Source organism: Taudactylus pleione, unplaced genomic scaffold (assembly GCF_031769625.1).
Source record: "Taudactylus pleione unplaced genomic scaffold, aTauple2 ptg000444l, whole genome shotgun sequence".
Taxonomy (NCBI): Eukaryota; Metazoa; Chordata; class Amphibia; order Anura; family Myobatrachidae; genus Taudactylus; species Taudactylus pleione.
In genome coordinates, this window is record NW_028284846.1 from 1,633,733 (window position 1) to 1,643,191 (window position 9,459).

The window sequence follows — 9,459 nt, forward strand, 5'->3', positions numbered from 1 at the left end:
ACAATACTGAGTAGTGGATTTTAAACTGTGCTGTCAGGTCAGGCCACTGTATAAATCCTGAATCAATAGCACTTTTTATTTTCACACAACTGATGCTGAACATTTTTCTTTTACTGGGAGGAAATATGTGCAGTAATTTAATTATCTGGAATGATGGAAGAGACAATGGACCTTGGAGTGAGCGCACTCTTCTACTGACCCTTGTAAGTTGAGATCTTGCCCCAAATCAACTTATCAGCTCATTCGATAAGCAAAGTCCAATTCCAAATAACATCTTAACCAGCTTTTCACTGATTTGTTGTCATACAGTAGTTTAACAGAGAGCTTGAAGTACAAAACAGTGAGGAACATGTCACACAGATTAGTTCCAGTAATACAAAGTGTATAATTTGTCCATTTTCATTCATTCATTACTGTACATACAAAAATAAAATTAGACCCTTTTCACAGGACCCAGTGATGCCAGAACATTTGAGACCAGACTGCACAGTGATCCTTTGGCTGAGCTTTTAGACTCAGCAAAGTCACAGTTTGTGCATGCTTACCTACTTTTTAGAGCTAACCTCTGGGGCATCCAGGCAGAGGGATGTTCAGGTGGGAGAAGCACAGGGATTGGTATTGTTACTCCTGTCATCACGACCCCACAGCATAGTGCTGCAGTTTATGGCATTACACCGTGGTGGCAGGGCTAAAATTCACAGTTAAATGCATCATCGTGTTCCTGTTCTGCCCACTTCATTGAAGTAGGTGGGAGCTGGAAGGACATACTTACCTACTTTTAAAAAAAGCATTTTAGGGAGATTGTGAAAGCAACAACAATGAGCGCATCACTAAAGAGGTAATGTACTGCTCCATGTCATAAACTGTACTTACATCCAATTGTAAATGAGCCCTAAAGCAGTTCCTTGGGCATAACCACTCATGTAGTCATCAGTGTGCTATGGAACGAAGGCCATTTTCTTGTAGCACAAATCCTTCTTATTCACCTCCCCAGTATTTCCTCCATGGTGGAGGGCGGGTGATGACATCATCCCTGTGTTGTGCATGCCCGGCCCAGCTTCAGGGAGATTTCTAGACTATTCTCGGAGTGATGGAGATCACTACTGTTTCATGGAATCTCCCTGACATTTATGGAGAGTTGGTAAGACAAACAGAGTGATTGCATAAGATCGGTGTGGGTTAAACTTCGAGTCTGGGGGCTGGCTTGGGTAACACCATGTGACTTAGTTGCCCTAGAGGATAAGTATGTGTGTTTTTGTGTTTTGGTTTTGGATCTGGATCTTTCTTCGTGTTTTGGATCTGGATTGGTTTTGCCAAAACCACCCTTCCGTGTTTTGGGTTCTGGGTTTTGTGTTTTGGATCTGTATTTTTTTTAAAAAAAGCATAAAAACAGCTAAAATCACAGAATTTGTGTGTTTTTCTGCTCCTATGTTATTATTAACCTCAATAACCTTAATTTCCACTCATTTCCAGTCTATTCTGAACACCTCACACCTCACAATAGTGTTTTTATATCCAAAAGGTTGCACCGAGGTAACTGGATGACTATGCTAAGAGATACGAGTGGGCGGCACAAACACGTGGTCCATCTAGGAGTGACACTGCAGTGGCAGACAGGATGGCAGTTTGAAAAACTAGGCCCCAAACAGTACATAATTCAAAGAAAAAAAAGAGGTGCAAGATGGAATTGTCCTTGGGCCCTCCGACCCACCCTTATGTTGTATAAACAGGACATGCACACTTTAACAAACCAAACATTTCAGCGCCAGGGTCTGCCACACGACTGTGGCTGAAATGATTGGTTCGTTTGGGCCCCCACAAAACAAGCTGGCAATAAATCTGTCCCTGCACAAACTGGCTCTACGGAGGCAAGATGTCGTCCTCATCCTCCTCATCCACAGATTCCTCACCCTCTTCAGTGTTGTGTACATCCTCATCCTCACAGAGTATTAATTCGTCCCCGCTGGAATCCACAACCACAGGTCCCTCTGTACGTTCAGGAGGCTGGTCTCCCTGGAAGAGTTGATAATTAATTTTATGAACATCATCTTCTCCACATTTTGTGGAAGCAACCTCCTATGCCTTTCGCTGACAAGGTTCCCGGCTGCACTAAACACTCTTTCGGAGTACACACTGGAGGGGGGGCAACTCAGGTAAAATAGAGCCAGTTTGTACAGGGACCTCCAAATTGCTTCTTTTTCCTGCCAGTACAGGTACGGACTGTCTGACATGCCTACTTGGATGCTGTCACCGATGTAATCCTTTAACAGACAGACGCATGCTTGTCGCTGCTGCTTTAAGGATGCAAGTGCGGCTACAGCCCACACAATTCACAAAGACAGAAAAAAAAAGAAGAATTTTTTTATTATTTGTGGAGCGCACTTTGAGGGTTACACCACCCTTTAACAGACAGACGCACGCTTGTCGCTGCTGCTTTGAGGATGCAAGTGCGGCTACAGCCCACACAATTCACAAAGACAGAAAAAAAAAAGAAGAATTTTTTTATTGTTTGTGGAGCGCACTTTGAGGGTTACACCACCCTTTAACAGACAGACGCACGCTTGTCGCTGCTGCTTTAAGGATGCAGGTGCGGCTACAGCCCACACATTTCACAAAGACAGAAAAAAAAATAATTTTTATATTGTTTGTGGAGCGCACTTTGAGGGTTACACCACCCTTTAACAGACAGACGCACGCTTGTCGCTGCTGCTTTAAGGATGCAGGTGCGGCTACAGCCCACACATTTCACAAAGACAGAAAAAAAAGAATATTTTTATTGTTTGTGGAGCGCACTTTGAGGGTTACACCACCCTTTAACAGACAGACGCACGCTTGTCGCTGCTGCTTTGAGGATGCAGGTGGAATCTAGACGGGATTTGGAACCGGGGACACACTACCTCCATCAATTGTCTAAATCCCACTGCACTAATGGCGGATACCGGATGCACGTCTAACACCAACATAGCAGTCAAGGCCTCAGTTATACGTTTTGCTTCAGGATGACTGCTGTCGTACTTCATCCTCATCGCTAGGGACTGTTGGAGGGTCAATTGTTTAGTAAAAGTAGTGGTGTTCCTACTTCCTCTCTGGGATTATGAACAACTCCCAGCAGCAGTAACAGCACTAGGAGGAAGTGGTTCTTGATCTTTCCCTATTTTATTTTTATTGGAGAAAGTTTGGTCCTCCATTTATGTTATATTGATATATACGTGCGGCTAAGGCGCACAAAAACACAGAAAATATTTTTTTATTTTTGCTGGAGAGTAGTGCACTTTGTGGGTTACACCACCCTTTAAGAAATGAGCCAGCCGACTCTTTACTTATGGGACACAGGCGCACGCTTGGCGCTGCTCCTTTGTTGATGCACGTGCAGCCACAGTGCACACAATTCACAAACACAGAAAATATTTTTTTATTTGGTTTGGAGTGTACTTTGGGGGTTACCGCACCCTTTAAAGGTCAAGCCAGCCGGCCCTTTACTTATGACACAGGCGCACGCTTGGCACTACTTTGTTGATGCACGTGCGGCTACTGCGCACACAATTCACAAACACAGAAAATATTTTTTTATTTGGTTTGGAGTTTACTTTGGGGGTTACAGCACCCTTTAATGGTCAAGCCAGCGGCCCTTTACTTATGACCCAGGCACACGCTTGGCACTACTTTGTTGATGCACGTGTGGCTACTGCGCACACAATTCACAAACAGAAAATATTTTTTTATTTGGTTTGGAGTGTACTTTGGGGGTTACAGCACCCTTTAACGGTCAAGCCAGCCGGCCCTTTACTTATGACACAGGCGCACGCTTGGCACTACTTTGTTGATGCACGTGCGGCTACTGCGCACACAATTCACAAACACAGAAAATATTTTTTTATTTGGTTTGGAGTGTACTTTGGGGGTTACAGCACCCTTTAACGGTCAAGCCAGCCGGCCCTTTACTTATGACACAGGCGCATGCTTGGCACTACTTTGTTGATGCACGTGCGGCTACTGCGCACACAATTCACAAACACAGAAAAAATATATTTTCTTTTAGCACTTGGGGGGAGCACCCCTGACAGACAGAGCACCCCCTGGACAACACTACAGCACCCCTTTAGGACTGGGACACTGCACAGGACTTTGGAGTGGACACAGCCCCTATGGACAACTGACTGCACAACACAGTCCAGCCTGCCCCTATGGACTTTGAAGTAGTGGACACAGCCCCTATGGACAACAGCAGCACAGCACAACACAGCCAGCCCCTATGGACTTTGAAGTAGTGGACACAGCCCCTATGGACAACAGCAGCACAGCGCAGCACAACACTACTCTGCACTACACTACACTACACTACACAGCCCAGCCAGCCCTAACTCCCACCCTCCCTCTTCACTGTCCACAGCCGAGTGAGAAAATGGCGCAGACTCCGGTACCTTATATAGGATCCAAAACCCGCAAGACCCGGAAGGCGGGATGATGACGTTTTGCCTCGATTTCAGATCCGAGTCAGGCGGGAAAAGTCGAGCCTGACTCGGATCGGGGGGGCTCAGGGGGGTTCGGATTTCAGAAATCCGAACCCGCTCGCCCCTAGCTTTAAATAGAAGTGTGGGCTGAGACAAATCCTCTTTTGTTCCTGTCTTCCGACAGAGATAAGTGCTATGTTGTTCAGGGCATGATTGTGCTATATTTGAGTTTTTCTTGCTTTTTCCTCCCTGCATTTCAATTTCTATTTCTATTTCATTCTCTATTCTCCCTCACTGCCTCTTCTGCCCCCCCCCCCCTTTTTTTATCTCATTCCTTTCTTTCCTTTCCCTATCCTCCTGTGCCCTTTCCCAGCATCTGGCTATCTTCCTCTGGCCCCATGTCTCGCCTGCAACGCGCAAAAAAAAAACCACGCCGCTACCTAGAGTGAGCCGGGTCCCCTCCAGCTACCGCCGCCTCCGCTGGCATTGTTCCAAGCCAGGGAGGCCATGGTGCGCGGGCGCGCGTGCCCGCCGTGGCGAGGCCGACTTCTTCAGCTGGCGGCTCTAGCATGGTGAATGATTTGGGGGCCGCGGCTGCTGGTTCTCATAGGCGGGCAGGTCAGCACACGTCTGTTACTGTGCCTGCCCACCCGCCTGTCCCGTCTCGCGGCAGTGCTGCGGGCCGCGGACGCGCGAGTGTGTGCCCCCGCCCGGCTGGGGCACATCTAGTATATGAGGAGGTGGCCGCGGGTTCGACACCAGTCCGGTCTCGGGCCCCGGCTCAGACCTCCAGGACAAGTAGGGCCTGCAGAGGCCATCAGGCCAAGTTTGAAGATGTCAGCCCTGCTCAGCTCCCTGAGCCTGCTCGGGGGCGGGGCTTAGCTGCCATTTTAGTGATGGGAATCAGAACTTGCTGCAGGTGGGCTCTGCCAGCAGCTCTGCACAAGGGGCTAGTCACAAGGGGCTAGACCCCCGACATGAATACTATTTCAATGCCCATAAACTCTGGGGATCCTGCAGGTGTTTTAAATGTCATGTCCTCCATGGCCACATTATTTTCCCCTTTTGTGGCTGCCTTATCACAACTACCTGCGGCCGGGTCTCCAGCTTGTGCACCCCCGCCAGCTTCTATGTCTCAATTACCAACACCCATGCCCGACCAATTTCTGTCAGCAGTGCGCGCGTTTGGGTCCTTAATAGCGCAAGGTACCTCAGGAGCGGTCCCTTCCCTGGTTTCGGCCAATTTAGCTGTTCCTTCTTCTGCACCTTTGTTTGAATTCGGGGCTGCGGCGCCAGATGCTGGGTTACCCTCTTTTTCAGATGGCGATGCCAGCGACAGTCCCGAGGATGCAGCTGTGGACAAGGAGGTGGCTTCGGCTGATTCTTTGGGTGGCGAACAGCCGAGTACATCAGGTGGGTCTACTTATGACGAGAATGATGACAGTAGCAGCTGTTGTTCCTCTTCATCACTAGTGTCCGATGTCAGCAGCTCTGCCAGGGTGCGCAAGCGGGCCGCTAAATATGCTAAATGCAAGGCTGACCGGAGAGATAAGTCATCTAAGCGCCGTTATTCCTGTTCGCGCGGCGCTTCCCGCAAACGTTCTAGACGATCACTGGGGGTCCGCTGCGATAATATGGCAGTTTTGCGCGGCTTGCGCCCATGCTGTAAGCGTAAGATAACTAAGGGCCTATACGTGGACATTTTTGTGCTCACTGACAAAGCAAAAAAGGATTTTAAGGCAGCCAAGACTAAGGGAGGAGTTGGCCTGGACGCTTTTAAATCCTTTAGTAATTGGACCGCGGGTTTCTGTATGTTTGCGTCATGCTATTTACTAACTCGTCCTGAAGAGCACTTAAATATTATCAGATATCTGCACCTGATTAATGGCATGCAGCGCGGTTCCCGGGGGATTGCCTGGCGGGCTTACTAAAAGAGTTTCGTCGGAAGCAGGATGGCAGGCCTGTGATTGAGTTTGGTGGTAAAGTCCTGGAGGTGTGGCTGGAAGTCACTCAGCCGCCGCGTCCTCCAGTCGAAACTCCCCCTATTCGGAGTCCACCAGGATCAGGTCGTTTTTCCACCAGACTCAGAATAAAGGCAAATGTTTTGCATTTAACAATGCCACCTGTACACAGTGGCAGCAGTTTCGTTTTTGTCACTTCTGTTTGCATCGCGGTGGAGCCCATCCCATGTCCACTTGCTCCCGACCGGCTGGACAGCAGTCTACCAAGACACCCGGGAATACCGGGGCTAAGTAAGGCATCGTCCCCAGTGCGTTTGGATGCTATGACCAAATGGTTGGGTTGGTATCCTAACCTTGAGGATGTGCGGTTTTTGTATTGCGGTTTCACTTTTGGTTTTAAGTTGCCCATTAGGGGCGAGGTTAGGGTTGGCCCCCCGAAGAATCTGCGGTCAGCGCGCGAGTTACCTGATGTCTTACAAGCCAAAATTCAGAAGGAGGTGAGCCTAGGGCGAATGGCAGGCCCATTTGAACAGCCCCCGCTGTAGGATTTGATTCTTTCTCCAGTGGGTGTTGTCCCCAAGAAGTCTCTGGGTAAATTTAGGCTCATTCAGCATCTGTCGTATCCATCGGGGTCATCGGTGCATGATGCTATACCTCCAGAATTTTGTTTGGTGGTGTATCAGTCGTTTGACAAGGCTTTGGAGATGGTTAGGTCGTATGGTCCCGGTGCTCTCATGGCTAAGATAGATGTGGAATCGGCTTTTCATCTACTTCCCCTGCATCCTGACTCCTTCAGGTACATGGGACTTTGCATTGGCAACAGATATTTTATAGACAAGTGCTTGCCTATGGGATGCTCTGTTTCCTGTGCTTTCTTTTTGAAAGATTTAGCACCTTTCTTCATTGGTGCGTGGAGACTTCTTGTGGGGGTCACGGGATAGCTCACTATCTCGATGATTTTCTCTGTGTGGATCCTGCAAATTCAGACCATTGTGCATTTCTTTTGTTTTCTTTACGAGCTCTGTTTTTCCATTTCGGGGTACCTGTTGCCGATGAGAAAACCGAGGGTCCTCTCGCTTGCCTATCATTCTTGGGCATCGAGATTGACACCCTGGCAGGGGTTTGTAGGCTTCCTCAGGACAAGGTGGCGAAATTGCGCAACGCGATTGCTACATGTTTGGCTGCAAACAAAATTTCTTTGCGGCAGGCGCAATCGATCTTAGGTCTGTTGAATTTTGCCTGTAGGGTTATCCTGATGGGCAGAGTTTTCTGTCGGAAGCTGGAGTGGTCCACGGCTGGGGCATCCAGACCGCACCAAATGGTCCGCCTGTCCTCCGAAATCAAGAGGGATCTGTCCGTTTGGGCATCTTTTCTTGACAAATTTAATGGTGTAGTGATTTGGATGGCTCCAGTTGTCAACAGCTCTCGGCTACAGCTTTTCACCGACGCGGCGGGTTCAGCGGGTTTTGGTTGCTACCTTGCCGGGTCCTGGTGTTCAGCACCTTGGCCTGAGGAATGGGTGCGTTTGGGTCTCACACAAGACCTGTTGCTCCTCGAACTCTTTTCAATCATGGTTGCATTGGAAGTGTGGGGTGAGCGTTTGCGTGATCGCAGTATAGTGCTCAGGTGTGATAACCTTGGCGTTGTGAATGCAATTAATCAGCAGCATGCCAAATCATTGCTATTGTTGCGAGTTTTGGCGCAGTTAGTCTTAACTTGCTTGCGCTGCAATATTTCATTTAGAGCACGGCATATTCCCGGGGCAGAGAATGAAATCGCAGATGTATTATCTTGGTTTCAGTGGCCTAGGTTTCGATCCTTGGCCCCTGGGGCTGATGCTACAGGTGTGCTTTGCCCCTCTTATGTTTGGCAGGTCATCAAGCCGGCATGGAGGGATTAGCGCGCCGGTCTCTCGTCCCGGGTACGCTGAGAGTTTACAGCCAGGCTTGGGAAGAGTGGGAAGAGTATTCCCGTCGCCACACACATGGAGGTAAGAGCAGGCATCAGTTGATGCTTTCTTTTATTTGGCATCTCTATGTCTCTGACAGATCCAGAGCTGTGGTTTTGCGTTATTTGGCCGGTATTTCATTTTTCTTTAAGTTAAAAAACCTCCCAGACCTGACAAAGAGCTTTCTGATTCAGAAGGCCTTGAAAGGTTGGGCTCGTTCGGTGTCGATTGCGCCCGACAAGAGACGTCCTATTGATATTTCCCTCCTTCCATTAATCCTCGCGGCCATAGCGGACATGATGGATTCGGTTTTTGAAGTTGATTTATTCAAACTAGCTTTTTCTATGGCCTTTCATGGGGCTTTCCGGATTTCGGAGTTGGTGGCGGCCTCCAAGCGAACCGATTCTGCACTCCTTCAGGCGGACGTTCTGGTGGGGGAGAGGTCGTTGCTTTGTAGGCTTAGGCGCTCCAAGACTGATCAGTTGGGTAGGGGCCTTTGGATTTCACTTGTCCCTTCTGAGGATTTGCGTATTTGCCCCATTGCCCTGGCCAAGCATTATCTTCAGGTCAGGCCTGCTACTGCGGGCTCTTGGCTTTTGCATGAGGATGGTTCGCCATTAACCAAATACCAGTTTGGTTGGGGTTTGAAGCGCTGTGTCTCTTGTGTCGGCCTCTCCCCCCAAGGATTTCGGTACGCACTCGTTTTGCATCGGGGTAGCAACTTCCGCTGCTTCAGCGGGATTTTCTGTATCCGAGATTAAGGCTTTAGGCCGTTGGAAATCCTCCAGTTATAAGCGTTACATTCGGCCTCTGCATTGATTGCATTTCGCATTTAATAATGTTTTGTTTATTCGTTTGTCATGTTATTTGTTTGTTTACCTTCAACGTATGGTCTTGTGTGTCTTGTTTGTCCTGTCTACCCGACTCGGGGATTAGCTACTTGCTGCTGTGGCAGCGGAAGTCTGGAGGCATTTGACCTTTTATTTTTGCCTGAACTGATGGACCTAATTCTAATTACAATTAGTATTTCCCTCAGCAGGTTTTTCGGGTTTTCCTCCAGCCGAGTTATCCGTGTTTCCCTGCTTTCCCCCTCCACCCC

The 9,459-nt window shown here is 48.6% G+C and overlaps 1 pseudogene; it reads left to right on the plus strand.

Annotated features, from left to right (window-relative positions):
• The first annotated feature begins 5,428 nt into the window (after window positions 1-5,428).
• LOC148505675 (uncharacterized) lies at window positions 5,429-9,179 on the plus strand (annotated as a pseudogene).
• The last annotated feature ends 280 nt before the right edge of the window (window positions 9,180-9,459 follow it).